Genomic DNA, 25568 nt, shown 5'->3' on the forward strand with positions numbered 1-25568 from the left:
TCCCAGGTAGTTATCTTACCCCGTAACGGCTATATTAGCCCCAGGCTTATTATCTCGAGCTAATTTATCTGTTTGAGACTGGACCATATTCTGAGAGTAGTCTGATAACTATCACGATCAGATTACTCCTTTTTGCTTATGTCTTGGACACAGTTTGTCTGTGAAGACGATCATACAATTAACTGGCTCTGGTCTTAGAGCCACTTCCAGACAGCTGTATATTCGAGTCTGAGTTGTCTGGCTCTATTCATCCAGACACCCCTGAATTCTCGTCAAAACAATTGTGCTAGCCACAACCCAGTACACTACTGGTATAGCGTATTGATACCCCTGAGGAACCCACCAAGTGGGTGAAACGCGTAGGGTAGGGTAACGCTGGTTAACGCCTAAATGCGTGTCAATTCTATTTTATACATGACACACAACTAACAGGACTGACTATTTTAGTCACGTTTGTTGACCAATAACCTACACAGGTCGAGTCTTAGTGCTTTACTTTGACTTTGCGGGCTGAGCGGTACCGGTCGACTCTAACCCGATTGGTCTCCATCTATGTGTGGCAAATGCTCTCATTATCGTCTTATACGATTTATTAATTGTTTGTTTTGTTTTTCTCTTTTCCTTATTGTAGTTATTTCTAATAAAAGTTACTTTTTAATATTATTAGCTTTGCGGTCCATACGATCTGCTGCGGCAAAACCGCGGCAAGTCCGCCCTGTGTGAACCCAGGCTATATGTGTGACTGTAACGTTACACATCTATATGAAGGATCAGAAATAGATGAAGGATCCATTTTCATTGATCAGGAATGAACTCCTCTTTCTGTAAGCATTTGGAGAATGACTCCACCGATGTGATGAAAATACAAGATGTGACTGACAGATGAACAGAGTTTCTCCACTAGATATTTCTTGTCTGCCTCTGCTCCTTATAGAACCTACATACTGTTGCACAGACCAAGGGCCGTTGGGGTCCAGAGTTGTATCTAGACCGCAAGTGCTTGGATGGCGCAGAATAAGGAAAATGAAGACCAAAGTTCCAACACAAAACTTAAACTTTACTTCAGAGAGACAACTACCTTGACGGCTACAGACAGTTAAATTAGCCTAGTGAGAGTAAAACTCAATCCAACGTGCTTCATTAAAACACAGCCGCTTTATTTCACCTATTACAAAGAACAGACATTAGTCTACACTTACGTGTTTTGATTTATTAAGGTTCTTACTTAAAGCATACAGATTTAGCCAAGTTAAACATGACTCTTAACAAGGTAACTTTCTGTGCTACAGTTTATTGGCCCTTTCGGTTGATTTACAATGGGTTTGCTGTTAAGACAATATTAGCTGCTTCTCCCGGCAAGCGTATTACATTCTACCTGACCTAGCAGAGAACATACAAAAAGTAGCAAACTAAGGGCTAATTCACACAACCATGATTTGGGCTTGATTATGCACGCAATGCGCAGCCAAATGATATGCAGTGAATCGAGACCAGAGATTGGAGCTGCAGGAAGTTCATTTGCACATTCCCTGTGCATTCTGGGAATAGCAAAGAATCACTGTAAGTGGGAAGATTGTTGGGATTAGCCGGGTCTAGCTGCTCGGAGGACATCTCCAAACCGCGCGCAAAGTTGTACACTTAGTAGTATCTTCACTACAATTCTTGACTTTTAGAAGTTTGGAAGCGACATCATTTGACAACATGGAAAAGGAAAGGAGCCATATGGTGAGCTGCAACGTATGCTGTATGTTTACAGACCGACCAGAGGAAAAGCCAAACTTCACCTGCCAGAAATGCAAGCTTGTGTCTACTGCAGGAAAAGGTGCATAGTCTTCAGGAGAGAATAGCTACATTGAAGCTCATTAAGGTTCTACAGACCCATTCCTACTAATACATGTAGGGACAAATGACACTGCAAAAAAGGACCTTGCAACTATCTGCAGAGACTTTAAAGACCTCGGAAAGGTGAAGGAACTAAGAGCGTAGGTGATCTTCTCATCCATCCTCCCAGTGGATGGCCATGGAAGAAGATGGAACAGGATTCTAGAGATGAACAACTGGCTATGTTGATGGTGCCGTCAGGAAAGATTTGGATTTCTAGACCATGAAGTGAATTACCTAATATGATGGACTGCTTGCTAGAGATGGGTTGCACCTTACAGACAGGTAAGCATATATTTGGTGGGCGCCTTGTTTCACTCATTAGGAGAGCTTTAAACTAGAACAATATGGGAGGGGAAGTGAAAGGCAAAAATATACAGCTAATTAATACATTTGAGACCCTTGCTATTAGAAGTGGAAAGAAAGAACAAAGACAAAAAATTCAGAAGGCAAGTAGAGGAACAAGAGACACCGATCACAAACTAACATGTTTCTACACAAATACACAGAGTTTGGGAAACAAACAAGGAGAATTGGAGCTCCGAACAGGAAGAGAAATATGATGTCATAGGCATCACGGAAACTTGGTGGGATGATACACATGATTGGAATACAAGGCTTGAAGGATACAATGTATTTATAAGAAACAGACCTAATAAAAGGGGAGGAGGTGTTGTGTTGTATGTTAGGAGAACATTCATCTCCACCGAGATTCAAGCTTCAGAGAATTGGAGTTCGGTAGAAACTGTTTGGGTAAGAATACAAGGAGAGAACAACAGAAAGGACACCATTGTAGGCATTTACTATAGGCCGCCTGGACAAGCAGAAGATATGGAGGAACTCTTTCTACATCAGATGGCCAAGCTCTCAAAGAAGCCCAACATTAGTGGATAATAGACTAAACTGGATTAAACTGGAGTAACCAATGCCAGTCAGCTGCTGCAAAGGCAAATACAGTCTTGGGGTGCATTAAAAGAGGTATAGGGGCGAAGGATGAGAACATTATCCTTCCATTATATAAGGCACTTGTCAGGCCTCACATGGAATACAATTCTGGTCACCGGTGCTCAGGAAAGATGTTACAGTGCTGGAGGGGGTTCAAAGAAGGGCGACTAAGCTAATACATGGAATGAAGGGACTGGAATACCCAGAGAGGCTATCCAAATTGGGACTATTTACTCTAGAAAAAAGAAGGTTAAGAGGCGACCAAATAACCATGTATAAGTATATGAGGGGACAATACAAGGATCTCTCCCAAGATCTGTTTACACCCAGGACCACGACGGTAACAAGAGGACATCCGCTACGAATAGAGGAAAGTAGGTTTCATCACCAACATAGAAGGGGATTCTTTACTGTAAGAGCAGTTAGACTGTGGAACTCTCTGCCTGAGGATGTGGTGATGGCAAAATCCATAGAGGAGTTTAAAAGGGGACTTGATGTCTTTCTGGAAAAGAAAGACATTATGGGATATAAATATTAGGTTAATTATCAATCCGGGTATATAGGAAAGTAGGAACTATTAGGGGTTGATCCAGGGAACAGTCTGATTGCCATTAGGGAGTCGGGAAGGAATTTTTTCCCCAAAAGGGCTAATTGGCTTCTGGCCTTGGTTTTTTTTGCCTTCCTCTGGATCAACACGGGAGGATAGACAGGCTGGACTAGATGGACATTGTCTTCATTCAGCCTTACGAACTATGTTACTATGTTAGTGATCATGGGAGATTTTACAGATCCAGACATTTGTTGGGAATCTCTCAGGTAAAAGTAATGGATCCATCAAATTCTTATCTCTTGCTGACAACTTTATCTTCCAGAAAGTAGAAAAGAAAACAAGGGGATCTGCTATCTTGGACCTAATTCTTACCAATAGGGAGGGAATGGTTGAGCAACTAAGGGTGGCTGAGACCTTAGGAGGCAGTGATCATGATATCCTTGGATGTTGGATAACAAGGGGAGGAAGACCTGAGAAGACTCAGACCTCAAGGTTGGATTTCAGAAAGGCAGATTTTAATGAGCTCAGAAAGTGGAGAGGAAGAATCCAATGGCTGGATGTTCTTAAGGACAGAAATGTCCAAGAAGGTTGGGAAATATTGTGAAATGAGATTCTCAAAGCACAATCGTTAACAATCCCTAAAAGAACGAGGAACGGGAAGCATTTAAAGAAACCAGGATGGATGAACACAGAACTTGTACACGTTAAAAACACAGAAAAATGTGTTTACCAAATGGAAAGAGGGGGGGAAATAAGAAGAATATAATGGGGGCTGCAGAAACTGTAGGGCAAGTGTCAGAAAAGCTAAAACTGATAATGAATTGAGGCTTGCAACAGAGGCCAAAAGCAATAGAAAGGGATTTTGAGGGTCAAAGGCAAAAGAAAAGTCAAAGATGCTATTGGATGCTTGCAAGATGAAAATGGTGAATTGGTTAAGAATGATGTTGAGAAGGACACACTTTTAAATTCCTATTTTGTATCTGTTTTCTCTCAGAAAGTAGATGGAACATCAACTGATCTTCCCTGTGCTATTGGGGAATAATAGAATGCAGGCTATCTGTAAGCAGAGAGATGGTGAGGGAACACTTAGCTAACTTTAATGAATTCAAGTCTCAAGGTCTAGATTATTTACATCCTAGGATACTAAAGGAAGCAGCAGAGGTAATTGCTGAACCACTCGCCATAATCTTTGAAAATTCTTGGAGAACAGGAGAGGTCCCAGAAGATTGGAAAAGGGTAAATAATGTCCCTATCTTCAAAAAAGGTAAGCAGGTGGATCCAGGAAACTACAGGCCTGTGAGCCTGACTTCTATACCGGGAAAGCTCTTTGAACACAACATTAAGCAGCATGTATGCAAGTACTTGGATGAGAATGGAGTAATTAACAAAAGCCAGCATGGGTTTGTAACAAACAAGTCATGTCAGACTAATCTAATTTCCTTCTATAATAGAATCACCGACTGGGTTGATCAGGGATATGCGGTGGATATGGTATATCTTGTCTTTTTAGTAAAGCATTTGACAAAGTATCTCATACCATACTTATTCAAAAAATGACCAAATATGGGATCGACACGGCAACTGTTAGGGGGATTCACAACTGGCTAAGTGATCGTACTCAAAGAGTGGTCATAAATGGCTGCACATCCAAGTGGAAGAATGTATCAAGTGGGGAACCACAAGGCTCTGTCCTAGGCCCAGTGTGGGTCAGCATTGTTATAAATGATCTGGAGGAGGGAATTCATGGGAAACTGATCAAATTTGCCAACGACACAAAGCTAGGAGGGATAGCTAACACTAGGGAAGAGAGGGAGAGGATTCAAAAAGGTCTAGAAAAGCTTGCACAGTGGTCGGTGACTAACAGAATGGTATTTAACAAGGAGAAATGCAAAGTCCTACATCTGGGCAAGAAAAATAAAAAAAAGCACACACAGAATGGGAGAAATTGGGCTAAGCAGCAGCACATATGAAAAAGACTTGGGAATACTAATAGATCATAGACTGAATATGAGTCAACAATGTGATGCAGCAGCCAAAAAGGCAAACACAATTCTGGGATGTATTAACCCTTTCAAATCCAATTTGTATCCTGGTTTTCCTAGGGGGCTTACTCTTTTTCTGCTGTTATACAGCGGTGCTATATGCTGGCTGAAGCCAGTACTGCATGAGGTGACACATTGGATAGGCTCCAACAGCAGAGAGGCTGGCAATATACAATAAGAGAACCCCGATGGAAGTTTTCCAACATCTGAGCTGTACAGACTTAAATCATAATGTCTTTAGACGTCAGACAGTGGATTGGAAAGGGTTAAGAGAAGCATAGAGTCTAGATCACGTGAGGTCATTATCCCCCTCTGCTCTTCCTTAGTCAGACCTCATCTGGAATACTGGGTCCAGTTCTGCGCACACCACTTTATAAATTACATAGACAAACTGGAGCAAGTTCAGAGAAGAGTTACCAAGATGGTGAGCGGTCTGCAAATCATGTCCTCTGAGGAACAGTCAAGGCCTCATGTCCACGGGGAAAATCAGGCCCGCTACGGATTCTCCATGTAGAATCTGTAGCGGGTCCCTCCTGCCCCGCGGACATGAGGCATAAAAATAAGAATTCACTTACCTCTCGCCCACTCCAGATCTTCCCTTCGCCGCGGCTTCATCTTCTCTCCGTCGCGGCCGGATCTTCTTTCTTCGGCCCGGCGGATGCGCAGGGCACGTCGGTTGCGTGCCCCGCGCATGCGCCGGCCCGAAGAAAAAAGATCCGGCCGCGATGGAGAGAAGATGAAGCCGCGGCGAAGGGAAGATCCGGAGCAGGTGAGTAAATTCCGATTTTGGTCTCCCGCGGATCCGGACGGCTTCCATAGGCTTCAATAGAAGCCCGCGGGAGACCCGGACGAAAATGGAGCATGGTCCAGATTTTTTCATGTTCCATTAAAAAAAAAAAATCGCTTTTATTGACCATCCGCGGGTATTTATCTACCCACGGATGGTCAATGCATCCCTATGGGATGCGGATCCGCGGGCAGGAGAAGAGTTAAAAACCGCTGCGGATTTTAATTCTTCTTTTGCCCGTGGACATGAGGCCTAAAGGATCTGGGAATGTTTAGCAGAAGAGAAGGCTGAGAGGAGACTTAATAGCCGTCTACAAATATCTGAAGGGCTGTCACAGTGCAGAGGGATCAGCCCTATTCTCATCTGCACAAGGAAAGACTAGAAGCAATGGAATGAAACTGAAAGGGGGGAGACACATATTAGATACTAGCTGATATACCCGGCTTCGCCCGAGTTAATTTGGTACTGGTGTTTATCTGGTGTTCACACGGAAATCTTATGAAGTCGTGGTTACTTTAGAGATACCGGAAAAACATATGTTCACCATTTTGCATAGTTCTCTGCGTTACCCAGGAAACACCACGTGGAGGTAACCATGCGACGTTTCCTTTATATAAAATGACATCAGGAAGTGAGAGAATTAGATTACATACGTAAAATTTGGACGCTCATTCTTTTGCGCTAGAATTGAATAATCGAGTTGGGACCCATAAGCTTTTCTTATTTATGACATAATCAATGCTCGTGCCAAATTTCCCGTTTCTATGACACCGGAAAGTGAAAAAATTACATTCTGTACGTAAAATTTTGACGCCAATTATTTTGCGCTAGAATTGAATAATTGAGTTGGGACCCATTAGCTTTTCCTATTTATGACATAATCAATGCTTGTGCCAAATTTCACGTTTCTATGACACCTGAAAGTGAAAAAATTACATTCCGCACGTAAAATTTGGACGCTAATTCTTTTGCGCATAGAATTGAATAATCGAGTTGGGACCCATTAGCTTTTCCTATTTATGACATAATCAATGCTCGTGCCAAATTTCCCGTTTCTATGACACCGGAAAGTGAAAAAATTACATTCCGTACGTAAAATTTGGACGCTAATTCTTTTGCGCATAGAATTGAATAATCAAGTTGCGACCTATGAACTTTTCCTATTTATGACATAATCAAAGCTCGTGCCAAATGTCATGTCTCTATGACACTGGAAAGTGAGAAAATTAGATTCCGTACTTAAAATTTGGACGCTAATTCTTTTGCGCATAGAATTGAATAATCGAGTTGGGACCCATTAGCGTTTCCTATTTATGACATAATCAATGCTCGTGCCAAATGTCATGTCTCTATGACACTGGAAAGTGAGAAAATTAGATTCCGTACTTAAAATTTGGACGCTAATTCTTTTGCGCATAGAATTGAATAATCGAGTTGGGACCCATTAGCTTTTCCTATTTGTGTCATAATCAATGCCCGTGCCAAATTTTAAGTTTCTAAGGCATTGGGAAGTGAGAGATTTAGATTATGTACGTAAAATTTAGACGCCAATTCTTTTGCGCTAGAATTGAATAATCGAGTTGGGACCCAATTACTTTTCCTATTTTGGAGATAATCTATGCTCGTGCCAAAATTCATGTTTCTACGATATCAGGAAGTTGGAGAACTTTTGGCGAGTCAGTCAGTCAGTGAGTCAGTCAGTCAGTCAGTCAGTCAGTCAGTGAGTCAGTCAGTCAGTGAGTGAGTGAGTCAGTCAGTCAGTCAGTGAGTCAGTCAGTCAGTGAGTCAGTCAGTGAGTCGGTGAGGGCTTTCAGCTTTATATATATAGATTAGACAGTGAGGGGATCAATGAGTGGAACAGGTTACCACGGGAGGTGGGGAGTTCTCCTTCAATGGAAGTGTTAAAAACAGAGGCAGGACAAACATCTGTCTGGGATGATTTAGTGATCCTGCACAGAGCAGGGGGTTGGACCTGATGACCCTAGAGGTCGCTTCCAACTCCACCATTCTGTGATTCTATTCTATGATTCAATGAAAGTACATGAACTTTTTTGTTTTTTTTCTACTTTTGCACAATAAAAACCTTTTCTTTCAACATTTTTTTCCTTTTTTTTTTGCATCGCTGCATTCAAAGTTACAAAACATTTTTTTTTATTCTTCTATCAGCGCAGCTCTGTGAGGCCTTGTTTTTTCCGTGACAAGCAGTGGTTTTTATTTGTACCATACTGGGGTACAAATGTCTTTTTGATCAATTTTATTGAGTTCCTTTTTTTTTTGGAAGGCAAGATGAACAAAATAAGCATTTTGGTTCAATTGTATTTTACAATTTTTGCCATGCAGGAAAAATAGTGTTCACTGTATTGTATGGGGCCTTACGGATATGATGATACCAAATATGTGGTTTGGTTTTTTTTAACAAAGAGGGAAAATGTGCAAAAAAGGCGGGTTTTTGTTAGAAATCTTGTTACATGTTTTTTTTCACTCTTTATGTAACTGCATGAGACTTGAATCCGTAAGCTATAATTATGTATACTTCTGTACTGCAATAATAATAATAAACTTTATTTGTATAGCGCCAACATATCCCGCAGCGCTTACATAGACGGGGGATACAGAAGGACAAAAGTACAAACATTACAGGACCACAGTTACATAGTAATCAGCTGATGGAGACAATAGGGGTGCGGGTCCTGCTCCAACGAGCTTACATACTACAAGTAATGGGGGGATACAGAGGGTAAAGGGCTGGAGATGTGCACTGTATGGCGGGCTTGAGATGTGCACGGTATGGCAGGGTGGAGATGTGCACGGTATGGCAGGGTGGAGATGTGCACGGTATGGCGAGGTGGAGAGTGAGCGATGTTATACACATAGACAATGGTCAGACATTTAGCCGTGTGATGGCAGAATCGGTATGACTGCAGGAGCGGTTTATGATGGCTAGCAGGGATTGCAGTCAGTAGGTCAGGGAGCATGTTATCAGGCGGAGTACAGAGGGGTTTGGTTCAGGAGATGTGATATGCCTCCCTGAAGAGGTGCGTTTTTAGAGCACGCCTGAAGTTCTGCGAGTCCTGGATTGCCCGGGTAGCCTTTGGTAGTGCGTTCTAGAGCAGGGGTCCCCAACTCCAGTCCTCAGGGACCACCAACAGGTCATGTTTTCAGGATACCCTATGCTAAGAACACATGTGGCAATGTCTGAGGCACTGGCAATAATTACATCACCTGTGCAACACTGAGGAAATCCTGAAAACATGACCTGTTGGCGGTCCCTGAGGACTGGAGTTGGGGAACACTGTTCTAGAGGACCAGAGCTGCTCTGGAGAAGTCTTGGAGGCGGGAATGAGAAGTTCGAATTAAAGGCGTTGTCTCGCGGCAGCAGGTGGGGTTATACACTTCTGTATGGCCATATTAATGCACTTTGTAATATACATTGTGCATTAATTATGAGCCATACAGAAGTTATTCACTTACCTGTTCCGTTGCTGGCGTCCCCGTCTCCATGGTGCCATCTAAATTCGCTGTCTTCTGGCGTTTTTAGGCGCGCTTGCGCAGTCTGGTCTTCTGCCTGGTGAATGGGGCCGCTCGTGCCGGAGAGCTGCTCCTCGTAGCTCCGCCCCGTCACGTGTGCCGATTCTAGCCAATCAGGAGGCTGGAATCGGCAATGGACCGCACAGAGCCCACGGTGCACCATGGGAGAAGACCCGCAGTGCATCGTGGGTGAAGATCCATCTTGGAGAAGGAAAAAGAAGTCGTCGCAGAGCGGGGATTCGGGTAAGTAATATATATATATATATATATATATTTTTTTTTTAACCCATCCCTTGGGTTTGTCTCGCGCCGAACGGGGGACCTATTGAAAAAAAAAAAAACCGTTTCGGCGCGAGACAACCCCTTTAAAGGGGCGCTCAATCTGGTTTCGTTAGCAGAGTGGAGAGCCCGGGCTGGTTGATGGATTGAGATGAGGGAGGCGATATAGGGGGGCGCTGCGCTGTGGATGAGGGATACAATGTAGGGGGGCGCTGCACTGTGGATGAGGGAGGCGATATAGGGGGGCGCTGCACTGTGGAGGGCTTTGTGGATGAAGGTGGTGAGTTTAAATTGAATTCTGTATGTATCGGGCAGCCAGTGCAGGGACCGGCACAGGGCAGAGGCGTCCGAGTAGCGTCTGGACAGGAAGATGAGCCTGGCTGCCGCATTCAGGATGGATTGGAGAGGGTAGAGTCTGGTGCCGGGGAGGCCGATCAGCAACGATGCTTTATCGCTTACAATATCGATCACAGGCCGTGGCAGACCCAGATGCCGTGGTGTAATCCAGTTGCCATGGCAATCTATTAGTCTTCCGTGATAATATAGCAAAGGGCTGATGACGCCACAGAGGGAGCATGCTATATGCTGCAATCGAAATTGATTGTAGCTTGTAAAGAGTAAACAGTGGGGATCAGTGTTGTCAGCGATCCCCGCTATTGCAGTGGGAGTCCGGCTGTCAGTCACTTTGAAGCCCATTCAAGCCACAGGACATAAGTTTGCATTACACTCCCAGGGTTTAAACTTGCAGTCTTTGTCGTTAAGGGGTTAATGAGTGGGGGCATAAAGAAGGCATTATTACTAAGTGGGTGCACTTTTACTGTGTGAGGGTCACTACAAGCAGCACCACAGGGGGCATTATTATTACCTGGGGAACTATAGAAAGGGGGGTTGTGTTGAGGTGTGGATAACATAGGGATGGTGCTGGAAAACAGGGGACCAAAGATGCCTGTGTGTTCTATTGTGAACCGAGAGCAAGGCAGGTGGCTTGGTCTCCGCACCCAGAAAGGACGCACACGGGGGGGTCAAATTAAGAAAAATGTATTTACTACAGGTTAATAAAGGCAAGTTAATGGTAAAAGAACAGGAATAAGGACAAGCACAATACACAGTATAGTTGGAACAATTCAAGTTAGATTTCACAATATATTCCACGTTTACTATGTCCACCTCCACAGCACGGACACTGAAAGAACAATAGTCCCAAAACTATCCCTAACTGACCCTAACTTCACATTTGGGTGCGCACCCCTCTTACCGGTGGTCCGGGTGGACTGCTTACAGTTTGTAGAAGCGCGCGTTGGGGCCCGATGTCGTCCCTTCCTTGTATAGCGAAGCGTCCTCTCCTCACGGTTATCACAACATCCGAGGCAATAAGATCCTTCTCAGCAGGCAGGAAAACCAAATGGAGGCAATGAAATCCAACAGCAAGTAGCTCAGCACCCTGACAGTCCTGCAGAATCCGTACACCACGGTGTGATATAAGCCAGGGGTTGTGCAGTTACCGTCCGGTACTCAACAGCACTGCCAGTCTATAACTTTGGTGGCAATGTCCACAGCCACAATGTCAGTATTACTGGTTAGCCACTGGGCACAGTCCTTTCAGCATGGCTCCACTGAACATACTGTCTCTTTACACTCTGTCTGCCTCTGGACTGAATTACACACAGGTTAGCTGCACAGGAAAGTCCTCTAAGATCTCCACACACTCTCCATGCAGCACAGGCACTTGGTTCTCCCTCTGCAAAGATGGCTGCTGCTCTCTCTGTGTCGTCACATCCTGCTTCCTTCTCATACTGGCAGGCTGACCTCATAGGGGTGAGTCCCTCCAGCATCACATCCTGCTTCCTTCTCATACTGGGTCTGCAGACAGGCAGGCTGACCTCATAGGGGTGTGTCCCTCCAGCATCACATTCCCATTGCAGGGGCTGCTGACCAGAATCACAGAAACACATAGACACTCAACTTTAACCCTTTCCAATCCACTGTCTGACGTCTGAAGACATTCTGATTGAAGTCTGTACAGCTTCCGATGTCAAAAGACGTCCGGCAGGGTATTCTTACTGTATATTACTGGCCGCTCTGTTGTCGGGGGCCTCTCCAGCATGTCCCATACCGCAGTACTGGCTCTAGCCAGCAGATGGCGCCATTGTATAATGGCATAAAGAGAAAGCCCCCAAGGAAACCCTGAATCTAAAATTGGATTGCAAAGGGTTAACACAGTTTAAACAAATGAAACTTGGCACATCATTGGGCTGTATATTAGGACAAGTATATGCACAGAAGCAGCACTCCTATTGCCATAAGGCTGGGACACAGTCTGTATATTACACTATTCTGCAGAGACAAGTTGTAGCTGGAAGAAGTCATCATGGCGTTGTGAGCTGGATGCAGAAGAAAAGGAAAAGTGAGCGACTCCAGTTAGAATGTGACAAGTGCCTACTGGATGTAATGGTGCTGTAATCACTTGTACAGTCTGCAGTGTGCATCTCCACCTATATGATTACTATTGGTCTTTGCATAGTGTGTTTTTCCTGCGGCAGTATGGCGGTACTATGTGATCATAGTCTGGGCGTATTATGGCCCACAGATCTAGTGTTATTAGTGATATACTGATCTTTGGACTGGTGTTTAGTAACAGTATGTTGATACGACACTTTATTTGATGGTGATATGTGGTCACTGTGGCCCTTATATGGTGGTAATACTGATGATTCTGCTCAGGGACAGTATGAAGTGATTATACGGCTCATGATGACTGCAGTGATATCTTGGGCTTTGTAGTAAATTTGGAAGCTATGCACGCCTTAGGCTTCTCCACTGCAACCACCTACATGGCTGTGACTTACTGGCCCCTGCCTACCTGTGCCCGCCTCACTTACTGCTGGTTTGGGCCCACTTACACCATTAGGTCACTTTGGATTTTTTTCCCAGAGCCATTTTGGGTTGCTAATTGGTCACTGGTGACACCACTAGTCACCATTCATTGTGGAGATCTGAAAGTGTCGCTCGCTGACTGCTAAGTATTTACCCGAAATAGCACTGCTGGGTGTTTGTCACATTGGCAAGGTTTTGGTTATTTCTAAGGGTCACAGGCAAAAATATGTCATCATGAATCTTTATGCATTTAAAGGGGTATCTCCATCCTGAACAGTTATAGCATATCCACGGCATATATGGCATAAATGTCTGATAGGTGCAGGTTCCACCTCTGGGTCCCCCACCTTTTACCAGTTCCCCCATCCTGTCTTAGCTCATCCCCGCTGCCACTGGTGCCAGAAGAATGGAAACAGCTGACTTGGTTGTTCTGCACTCTTTCCGTAAGTCCCACAGAAGTGAATGGAAGTTACAGAACGGCAGGCTATACTATTTCTACCACTGAGGAGTTTTGGAAACAAGGTAGTTTGCTGCGCTGTCTCTGTAGCTGCCATTTACGGAAACAACATAGAACAGCCTGTTTGGCTACTTCTGTCCTCCCACTGACCGGTGGCCAGAAGACCTCTGTTTTCCCACCTGAGCTGTGGTTGGCTGAGATGGGAATTACCCCTTTAAGAATAGATTAAGAAGCATTCACTGTAATGCACATAACATTCCTTACCACGGAAACTTTCTCCACATTTATATCATCTATTGGTGGAACATCACCTAAGGAGAAAATAGAAAGATGGACGTGAGTTGGGCTCTCGTGAGGTAAAGAACTAAAAAGAACTCCATTTTACAACATCCTTCCTTCTCTTCCTTGATTTTACTCTGTTTAAAATTGTAATCAGATGTATAGAAAAATAAAGGACAATGTCTCCTTCTCATCGTGAAGTCTCAGCTGTAGGCGGAACGGCTGCCTCTACCAACTCCCCATAGACATACACGGTAAGTTAAATAATGCAACCTGCTCACTCCTTTTCTCCAATGCTCAGGCCAGTTGAAGGCCTTCTCATGCGTATTCTGATCCTGCCGAAGTTGCAGATTTGGCCATCTTAGAGTTAATGTGTATGGTCAGCTACAGACTATGGGAAAACAGGTTTATGAAGGCCAGGATTTAAAGGGGTTATCCCACCAATATAACGTATTCCCTATCAACAGCATAAGGGATAACTAGCTGCCTAGTGGGGGTCTGACTGTTTGAGAACGATGGTCTGGGGTGTTCCAGAATGGATATAGTAGTGGTTGGACATGTGTGCTGATGCTCCATTCATTTCATTGGAGTTACAGGAGATAGCCAAGTTCAAGCACTTGGCTATCTCTGGAAGTCAAATTGAAATGAATGAAGCATGTGTGACCACCGCTCCATTCATTCAGGGACTCTCCAGATCATCATTTTCAAGATTGGTGGCTGTCCCATCTGTCAGACCCACATCAATCAGCTAGTTATCTCCTGTGGATAAAGGATAACTTGCACTGCCTGTCAAAAAAAATCCAGCATCTAGAAGAAGTCATTTTGTTGCAAAACCCGTCCTCTGGCCCCATCTGAGGCAGATCTGTAAATGATGAGAGTTGTGGTGATTAGATGAACGGTCTTGTCACTGGAGGCCCTAAACGTGGTTCCCCCCTTGGCCTATAAAAGGCTCTCGGAAGCCCCTTGTGTGTAGTGACCTCTTCTTCCGCTTGTAGAGCTTGTTGGCCCACTAGACATCTCTACGACGCGCAGAAGAGATTTCGCCCCGTTACCAGAGGGGGGCGCATTATTGGGATGTGAGAAGCTGGATGGTCGTATCCATGAATTGTCCCCCACTGGCCGTTCTGTCCAGACTGTTAGGAGGTGCTGGGACCAGTAGATGCATGAGGGCACACAAAGCTCAGGACACCTTCGACAGACCACCAGTAGAGAGGATATTCTGATCATCCGACAAGCACGAGCAGCTCCAACTGCTTCTTTGTCCGCCATTCAAAGACAGGGGGCGCCATCATTACACCCCGGTGTCTGTCGGAACCATTACGCGGGACGATGACAGCTCAATGATATGTTCAAGACGTCCTTAAGTCACATGTGTTGCCTCTTATGGCAGGGCTTCCAAGAGGCAGCTTCCAGCAGGATAACACAAGGGGGTCACAGGAATACCTCCCTAACATTGCCACAGTAAATTATCCTGTTGCTCTGATATTGTAATCACTTAATCAACGTTACAATCACACAGAGAAAGTTTTATTAGATTCTGACAACTCCAGGTGCTTGATTTTTATTTTTTTGACAGTGAGTGTATTTTGGTGGTACTACCCTTTTAGGGATTTTTCCCATGAAGAACATTTATCCCTTACCCATAAGACAGGGGATAAATGTGTGATGGCTGGGGAACCCACTCATCACTAGAATATGAAACCCAAGCCCCCGTTCTGCACACAGCAGTAAGGAAGAGTTTGAATGGCGCAGTGGTGACACGTACAGGGCTGCATCATTTAATGTCTAGGGGGGGGGGGGGGGGGGTGATTGGAAACAGCCAAGCACTGTACTCAATTGTATCCATAAGCCTAATTGCCGCCAAATGGAGTGGCAGGGACCACCACCTTATTCAGGCTCCTACTCTCTGTGATCATACAGTGAGGGAAAAATGGGGGCTTGGGACCATCATTGTAGTGATTCACAGGGGTCTCTGCGGTGGGGTCCCAGTGATCTGTCATTTATCACCTATGTAAGCTGTTTATACGTGTATGCATCATTAAACCCTCCTGAACGCCTGCAGCGCCTTGATAGCTGAAGACCCAAAGATATAATTACTATCTCTAAATTTACTTTCATTCTCCCGTAGGAAGGGGGTGAGTTGTAATTAATATTTGTGAAACACTAGTGTGGACTATTGGAGATGAGCGAGTATACTCGATAAGGCACATTACTCGAGCGAGTAGTGCCTTATTCGAGTATCTCCCCGCTCGTCTCTAAAGATTCAGGGGCTGGCACCGGTGACAGGTGAGTTGCGGCGGGGAGTGAGGGGGAGAGAGGGAGAGAGAGATCTCCCCTCCGTTCCTCCCCGCTCTCCCCCACCGCTCCCCGCCCCCCCGCCGACCCCCGAATCTTTAGAGATGAGGGGGGAGATACTCGGCTAAGGCACTACTCGCTCGAGTAATGTGCCTAAGGGTGAAGTCACACGAACGTATATCGGCTCGGTTTTCACGCCGAGCCGATATACGTTGTCCTCGTGTGCAGGGGGGGGATGGAAGAGCCAGGAGCAGGAACTGAGCTCCCGCCCCCCTCTCCACCTCCTCTCCACCCCTCTGCACTATTTGCAATGGGAAGAGGCGGGGCAGGGGCGGGGCTAAGTTCTGCGAATTAGCCCCACCCCCGCCCCACCTCTCCCCATTGCAAATAGTGCAGAGGAGGTGGAGAGGGGGGGCGGGAGCTCAGTTCCTGCTCCTGGCTCTTCCATCCCCTCCCCTGCACACGAGGACAACGTATATCGGCTCGGCGTAAAAACAAGCCGATATACGTTCGTGTGACTTCACCCTTAGTGAGTACGCTCGCTCATCTCTATGGACTATCCATATTACGGGTCCGTGTGTCTCCAGAGTATCCCTCATTGTTCCCTTTCATCCCTCCTCACCACCTTCTGCCATGTCAATGTGTCTGAATTGTCATAAAGGAATTTAGAGAACACCAATACTGCCAGGACTTGTTTATTTGGCTTCATGGACATTCCAGACATGCTCTCATGTATGTTGAGTTTCATCATGTGATGTATGTTTTGCAAAAATCATTTGTGTTATTAAAATAGAGCGTGGGTCACAGAAAAGTAGCCTTCTTCTGAGAATAGTGCGTCGGGAAGAACACGCAAGGGAATCGTTTTTTTCAAAGGTTTATTGATTTACCCACATTACAACAGATGCTGGAAGTGGTCTCCGTTCACTTCTGTGCACCTCAGGACATGTTGCAGCATATTGGCTGATACTGCCTGCAGCTCTTCAACGGTGATGCTGCTGATGGTATTCATGATGTTTTTCCTGATTCATCCAGGGTATGCAGACAAGTCTGGGGAACATAGATGCCATAACCCTTTGCTCACTGTTCGCTCTAAACAGTTTATGAATCTGTGCCAGTGAATTGTGTGGCATGTTGACCCATCTTGTAGGAAAATGCAGTACATTCTTTTTCTGGTGTTAACTGGTTGTAAAACTGTTCAAACATGTTCCTGGTATTCACAGTCGTTTAAAAAAAATTGTGCCCATTAAATGCCAATTTTCTGGTCTTTCAGAGGTGTTTTGTGAGTCAGGTGGGGATTTTCAGTATTCCAGCACCTCATATTTCAGGAATTCTTGTGACCTGATAAATGAAAACCTGCTTTATCCATCATAAAGTGCAGCAATGGCTCCACATGTCCTCCAGCAGTCATAGCAGCTACGTCCAGTAATGGAGGCGCTCAGCCTTGTCGTGCTCTTTCAGTTCCTGCACACACATTACTCTGTATGGTTTCAGGTTCAGCTCACCAATACGTCATGTGTGATCCACCTACGGGCCGGGACGGTCTTCTTGTTGATGTTTGAGGGCTATAGGCAATTCGCTGCTGAATATCACAGAAGACTTTGGACATCTGGACTGAAGGAAGCCTCGGGTTCTTCATGTTTGCAGCAGACCTCGTTTGGCGCCATTTCTGAACCCGGCTCTGAATACCCTGTTTAGTAGGTGGTTTTGTACCTGGACAATGGCAGTGAAGGTCTCTTGTGTTTACCTAATTGATTCACTTTGCACTTAGTGTTTTAACTGAACCCACCATCATGGGGTGCTGTTTGGTTACCGTGGCAGCCTGGGGGCTTAACAAAACCCCCAGAGCTGCCATGGATGTCTTCCTATTAAGCCCTGCCTATGTCATGGCTTAACCTGTCTGACAGTGTATGATATACAGTACAATATACTGCAATGCTGAAGTATTGCAGAATCTTCTACATGTGATGAGATGATTGCCAATTCCAGTCTCTTATGAAGGTAAAAATAAGATTCATAAAATGTGTTCTTTTATTTATTTATTTTTAAGTTTAAAAAGTATTTTAAAAATTGGCGTCGCTGAGTCCAAAAAAGTTCTATTTATCAAAATATCACATTATTAACCCACAGCTGAACAGTGTTGGAAAAGAATTCAGAATGCTTGAATTGCTTTTTACTGGTCAACCTGTCTCCAAGAAAAAAAAAGAATAAAAGATGTTCAAAAAGTTGCATGTCCCCCTAAATGATACCAGTAAACCGTCCAGCTCCTCTCGCAGGCCCTCACACCCACCCATCAACGGAAGAAGAACAAGTCAGAGCAACGGGAAGCAATTTACTTAAAAGTATTTTGTTTTTAAGTAGTAGAACGAAAAAAATGAGAAGAAACGGGTGTTGCTGCGATTGTACCGACTCACAGAGTAGAGATCACAAAACGCCCCACCGAACCCGAAGGGTCAGATTGAGAGTTTTCTATTTGACCTCTCCTATAAATGTATTCCGTTTTCCAATAGGTTATATGGTGCATTAAATGGTACCACTGAAACATACAACTCATCCTGCAGACGTGTCCATGAGGCTCGTCATGGTATTGGCGCTGCAACGGCCCGTTATATATATATCCTGTGAGAGACACCAAAAATTGTAATAGCCTGTTAGTGATTGCCAAATATTTTGTACGCGGGGCCGAGGGATAAATTATATACAATTTTCTTGTAGTGTGAAGTGGCAGGCAATGATGGGGGTAGTAGTTGTCAGTTTGTGACGCCACTGCTCCATACACTGGCATTCACACACAGCGCACTACTGACACTGGACAAGTGCACAGTACCTCGGGTCCTCCGGAACGGGGGAGGCCCGCTAAAACTTTACTAGTGACTTTTCATATAATACAGCAGACTTCAGTATGCAGGGTTTACAGTGCAGAAAACTTAGTACATATTCAGCAATACTTGACCTGAAAGGCAATGGCCACAGATTGGCTATAGTGATCACCCCGCTGTCATAGACTTCAGCACACGTGGGTGTCTGTACAGGTGTACCTCTATACGGTGATCCATACTCCAGACGGCATCATATAGGAATCATAAACAATCTTAATATCATCTTCAGCGGTTCCATAGACTTCTGCGCTGTTATATATCTGTGTACACCTCTTGTCACTGGCAAGGTAATAACTCACTACGGCTCCCTCTTGTGGTGGGACTTTATGGGGAAAACATTTAGGCTCAGTCACTCCCATACGCTTCAAATACGCTCCGTCAGTCTCTCCTCTTCTTCCATCTTCAGCTGCACAAGGGCTGATGGTGCCCTCATGTGCCGCTGTGGTAGCAAACCCTCAGATGGTAGATGGGCGCTCCTTAGCCAGGAAGATGGACTCTGAACTCCACTGAAACCCAATCACTCTTATAGATTCATCCACACCACGTCACATGACACAGAAAGATAGATACACTCAACATGCAGCCAAGATCACAGGCACTGATTTTATGGGAGTTAACCCTTCAGACGCTGCAGCTGTGCAACACATACAGAACATAGCCATGACAGCTTTGCACAGAGCATCTACATAAGACAGACATGTATGACACTATGGAGGGTCCGGGATGGGGTTCTGGGACACCACAGCACCATTAGAAGGTTATGATTTCTTCAAGTGGGGAGAAAAAAATGAAAACAAAAAAATTACAAAGAGCTGCAGCAGGAAGGGGTTAAGGAGGATTAATACAAGGGGTGCATGAAACCCCTTTCTATATGCTTGTATGTAAGAGCCGTATAGCTGCCTGTTAAACCAGCAGATTACCTGTGAGAGGCTTCAGGACACGGCTGCAGTCCAGAGATAGGAGAGGTCTTGCAAACTTTGGTTGCTTCAGCTTCCTGCACTCCTTTGTGTACTTCTTCATTTCCTGGTTAGTAAATCAGAGAGTATGATGACTAAAGTCGTTACATCAGCAGAATGTTACTTATTCCTTGCTGTAGAATGACTGATTAATTTAATGATCTTTCGGCAACTATTCTCAGGGATAGGACCCTCAATGTCTGCTGACTGAAGGGGCCATGTCATGTGTTCCTTCATTGTTTACCAGGCACAGCTCCATGTTTTTGGTGGTGGTTGTACCTGGTACTGCAGTCAGTCCCATCTGATTGGGACCAAATTGCATTAAAGGGGTTGTCCCGCGGCAGCAAGTGGGTCTATACACTTCTGTATGGCCATATTAATGCACTTTGTAATGTACATTGTGCATTAATTATGAGCCATACAGAAGTTATCAAAAGTTTTATACTTACCTGCTCCGTTGCTGGCGTCCTCGTCTCCATGGTGCCGACTAATTTTCGCCCTCCGATGGCCAAATTAGCGCAGTCCGGGTCTTCTTCTTTTCTGAATGGGGCTCCTTGTAGCTCCGTGTAGCTCCGCTCCGTCACGTGCCGATTCCAGCCAATCAGGAGGCTGGAATCGGCAATGGACCGCACAGAAGCCCTGCGGTCCATGGAGACAGAGGATCCCGGCGGCCATCTTCAGCAGGTGAGTATGAAGACGCCGGACCGCCGGGATTCAGGTAAGCGCTGTGCGGGTTGTTTTTTTAACCCCTGCATCGGGGTTGTCTCGCGCCGAACGGGGGGGGGGGGGGGGGGGGTTAAAAAAAAAAAAAAACGTTTCGGCGCGGGACAACCCCTTTAAGCTTTCCGTGCTGGTCATAGATACTGACTGTATTAGTTCATTAACTCCAATGGTTAATAACACAGCTTTTCATTTTCAGACCCTACAATAGGATCCCGTACAAAACCTCTTTTGTGACAGAAGGCTGAAGGCCATTTTACTGCCTATAAAGACCGTGATTGTGGGAACCTGTGCATCCTGTTCAGTTTAGCTTCAGCCTCATGCATATGGCCAGGTCTATAATACATCACCTGCAGACACCCCATCCTGTGCCTTTACACAAATCCATGCAAAAGAATCATGGCAAGTTTTAATACGGAGCTATTCTCCCCTTGAAGCAATTAAGGAAGACCACTGAGTCCCACGAGGGACCTTATGGGGGCACACGGAGTGCTATTGCTCCAAAATATCCTACGCATCACGCCATTTTCAATCGAATTGGGCCAGGCCATGTAAATCTGGATCAAGATTTGGAAGAATTGCTAAAAAGTGAGATTGTGTTTCCATGCATAGTTTGCCATGATTTTGCCTTATTCCAACCAACAGTCATATCATGTGTAAAGGGGGCCATAGAGTAGGAAACAATGGAAAGATGAAGAAGGCGGAGCCAAAGCCTCTTGATTTGTCTGAAGATGTATAATCCATAAAACATCAACCGGATCTAGACTTCAGACTCAGAAACGTTGTAGATCACAAGGACAATGCTCTTTATAAAGATGCTGCATGACGAAGAGTATATTCATAGGCATATATGCAATACGTAGTGCATAGGATATGCCATAGGAACTTAGTAAAGGCATCTCAGTAAAACACTGATTCAAGGGCAGCTTCCCTGTAAGTCGATGTCCACCTCTAACAGGCCTTGCATGGTGACTGGGGATTTAAGCCAAACGGTCCATTAAAAGAAAAACCAACATATGGATTGCTGTGTCAGGCTTTTTTGCCCCTCATCAGTCCCTCCAATAGGTAGTTCTACAGGGACAGTTTTCTGTCTCCTGTTTGTATACCTTATTTCCCAGGAAGCATTGCATGGCCTATAAGTCTCCCATTGTCTTCTTGAAGAAATCTCCACAAGAAGAAACAGTACCCCTCCAGGTCCACATCAAACGCCTCTCATCCAGCCAACCACATCAATACTTTACAATTAGAGATGAGTGAGCCTTGCTCTTCTCGAGTAACTGCATTCTTGTCCGAGTGTGCTCCGGGGGACAGCGGGGGTGAACGGCGGGCGGCAGAGTGTAGCGGGGGGAGAGAGAGAAATCTCTCTCACGCTACCCCCGCCCCCCCCTGAGCACGCTCGGACAAGAATGCAGGAGGAGGGCGGTTCCGAACGATTCCCGGCCCGCTGAGCTTCCATTTAGTGAGGATTGTTCCTGTGTAAAAGCACTCTAAATCATCAACCTTATTGCCCTTCAATCTATAGCGAAAAACCTCAGTTTATTGTTCTGGCTTATCTGAAAGGGCCAGCGAAAACTCAATTTCCCATGCCTCCCCCTCATCTTATTGCCTGTCACACTCTGGAGGTCTTCTCTGTGCATTTCAGCCACTTTCCTGCAGTGCAGCCGCCTGTCTGATGCTTACTACACACCATCTTGAGGCTGAGAGTCAATCAATCCCATGATGCATTAGCTCACTCAGTTAATGCGAAGGGGGGCAGTTTATTTATCATTACCTTTTATATTCATCTAAATAAGCTACAGAGCATAAGAGTACAGTCAGGAGGATGAGCTGTGATGTCTACTATTATAACTGTGTGACAGGAGCTGTGTGATTACCATCAGTAACTGTGACAGGAGCGCCTGTATCCTCCTCTAAGCAGTTGTAGTAGTAATTCCACGTAACAGCATCAAACTGAGATATTGGCTAGAAAATGAATCCACAACCCAAAGTAGATCTGAGCTGGTCAGAACTGAGATCACATGACCATCTGAGGAGAAAGAAGCTGAGAGATTCCGACAGAAAAAGATAACTAAGCAAGGTAACACCAGCCGACGTGTGTATATATATACTGGGCGATAGTTACATAAAGAATGAATTAAAAAGATAAATAACTGGAGTGGCCCTTTAAATGAGTTTTCCAAATGAAATTGCTTCACAACCCTTCTGCCCTTCCTGGTTGCTGCTGACCAGAACATGTGACCGCTGCAGCCAATCATTGGCCACGCAATGATCTTCCATAGGCAGTGATTAGAGATGAGCGAACGCGTTCGTCCGAGCTTGATATTCGTGCGAATATTAGGGTGTTCGGGATGTTCGTTATTCGTAACGAACACCATGCGGTGTTCTGGTTACTTTCACTTCCTTCCCTGAGACGTTAGCGCGCTTTTCTGGCCAATAGAAAGACAGGGAAGGCATTACAACTTCCCCCTGTGACGTTCAAGCCCTATACCACCCCCCTGCTGTGAGTGGCTGGGAAGATCAGGTGTCACCCCAACATAAAAGTCGGCCCCTCCCGCGGCTCGCCACAGATGCGGTGTGAGTTAGATGAGGGACAGTGCTGTTTATACCGGAGCTGCTGTAGGGAAAGAATTGGTAGTTAGTGTAGGCTTCAAGACCCCCCAAAGGTCCTTATTAGGGCCACTGATAGCTGTGTGTTGGCTGCTGTTAGCAGTGGCAAATTTTTTTTTTCTCAAAATCGGCAGTGCAGACCGTTGCACCTGGCATTAGGGACAGAAGTGCTGCATAGGCAGGGAGAGTGTTAGGAGTGAGTGTAGCCTTCAAGAACCTCAACGGTCCTTTCTAGGGCCATATTTATCCGTGTGCAGTACTGTCCAGGCTGCTGTTAGCTGTGCTGCATTTTTTTTTGCTTCTCAAAATCGCCTCTGCAGAGCATTGCACCCTCCATTGATACTGCAGGGAAAGAATTGTATAGGCAGGGCCACAACACAGTTATTATTCATAGAATATACGCAGTGCTGCCTTTTGGTGCCAAAAAACGGAAAATAATTAAATTTGTCCTGCCTCTGTCCGGCCTAACGCCGGTGGACACGTGTGAGCTGCGTCTGCAACCTGTAAAAATCAGACGCACCCAGCTACGCTTTACTGCTGGCTTCGCCATTTGCTTTCCTTAATTGGGAAAAAAATACCTGCTCTCCAAGAGTTATAATAACTCTGCTACCCTCACGTTCTGTGACACATAAGCAGGGACACAGCACAGTTATTAAACTTCTCATGTTCATTGAATATACGCAGTGCTGCCTTTTGGTGGAAAAAAACTGAAAACAAATCTATTTGTCCAGCCTCTGTCCGTCCTAAGGGCGGTGGACACGTGTGAGCTGCGTGAACAACATTGCTAAATCAGACGCACCCAGCTACGCTTTACTGCTGGCTTCGCCATTTGCTTTCCTTAATTGGGAAAAAAATACCTGCTCTGCCAGAGTTATAATAACTCTGCTACCCTCACGTTCTGTGACACATTAGCAGGGACACAGCACAGTTATTAAACTTAGATAATTCATTCACTAGAGGCAGTGGGGCCTTTCGTTTTCCAAAAAGGGCAAAAATTATATTTGGCCTGCAGTCTTGCGCCAATTTATTTCCTGCCTGTGAAATCAAATCACTGGTAATACAGCATGCTGAGGGGTAGGGGTAGGCCTAGAGGACGTGGACGCGGCCGAGGACGCGGAGGGCCAAGTCAGGGTGTGGGCACAGGCCAAGCTCCTGATCCAGGTGTGTCGCAGCCGACTGCTGCGCGATTAGGAGAGAGGCACGTTTCTGGCGTCCCCACATTCATCGCCCAATTAATGGGTCCACGCGGGAGACGGTTATTAGAAAATGAGCAGTGTGAGCAGGTCCTGTCCTGGATGGCAGAAAGTGCTTCGAGCAACCTATCGTCTACCCGCAGTTCTGCGCCGTCCACTGCTGCCAATCCGAATCCTCTGTCTGCTGCTCCTCCTTCCTCCCAGCCTCCTCACTCCACTACAATAACACCTGCTCAGGAGCGGGAACACTCCCAGGAACTGTTCTCGGGCCCCTGCTTAGATTGGGCAGCAGCGGTTCCTCTCCCACCAGAGGAGTTTATCGTCACTGATGCCCAACCATTCGAAAGTTCCCGGGGTCCGGGGGAAGAGGCTGGGGACTTCCGCCAACTGTCTCAACAACTTTCTGTGGGTGAGGAGGACGATGACGATCAGACACAGTTGTCTTGCAGTGAGGTAGTAGTAAGGGCAGTAAGTCCGAGGGAGCAGCGCACAGAGGATTCGGAGGAAGAGCAGCAGGACGATGAGGTGACTGACCCCACCTGGTGTGCAACGCTTACTCAGGAGGACAGGTCTTCAGAGGGGGAGTCAAGGGCATCAGCAGGGCAGGTTGCAAGAGGCAGTGCGGTGGCCAGGGGTAGAGGCAGGGCCAGACCGAATAATCCACCAAGTGTTTCCCAAAGCGCCCCCTCGCGCCATGCCACCCTGCAGAGGCCGAGGTGCTCTAAGGTCTGGCAGTTTTTCACAGAGACGCCTGACGACCGACGAACAGTGGTGTGCAACCTTTGTCGCGCAAAGCTCAGCCGGGGAGCCAACACCAACAGCCTCACCACCACCACCATGCGCAGACATATGATGGCCAAGCACCCCGCAAGGTGGGACGAAGGCCGTTCAGCGCCTCCGGTTTGCACCCCTGCCTCTCCCCCTGTGCCCCAACCTGCCACTGAGATGCAACCCCCCTCTCAGGACACAGGCACTACCGTCTCCTGGCCTGCACCCACACCCTCACCTCCGCTGTCCTCGGCCCCATCCAGCAGTGTAGTTCAGCGCACCGTCCAGCCGTCGCTTGCGCAACTGTTGGAGCGCAAGCGCAAGTACGCCGCCATGCACCCGCACGCTCAAACGTTAACCGTCCGCATAGCAAAATTCATCAGCCTTGAGATGCTGCCGTATAGGGTTGTGGAAACGGAGTCCTTCAAAAGTATCATGGAGGCGGCGGCCCCGCGCTACTCAGTTCCCAGTCGCCACTACTTTTCCCGATGTGCCGTCCCAGCCCTGCACGACCACGTCTCCCGCAACATT

This window comes from Eleutherodactylus coqui, chromosome 5 (assembly GCF_035609145.1).
Source record: "Eleutherodactylus coqui strain aEleCoq1 chromosome 5, aEleCoq1.hap1, whole genome shotgun sequence".
In the NCBI taxonomy this organism is placed as follows: Eukaryota; Metazoa; Chordata; class Amphibia; order Anura; family Eleutherodactylidae; genus Eleutherodactylus; species Eleutherodactylus coqui.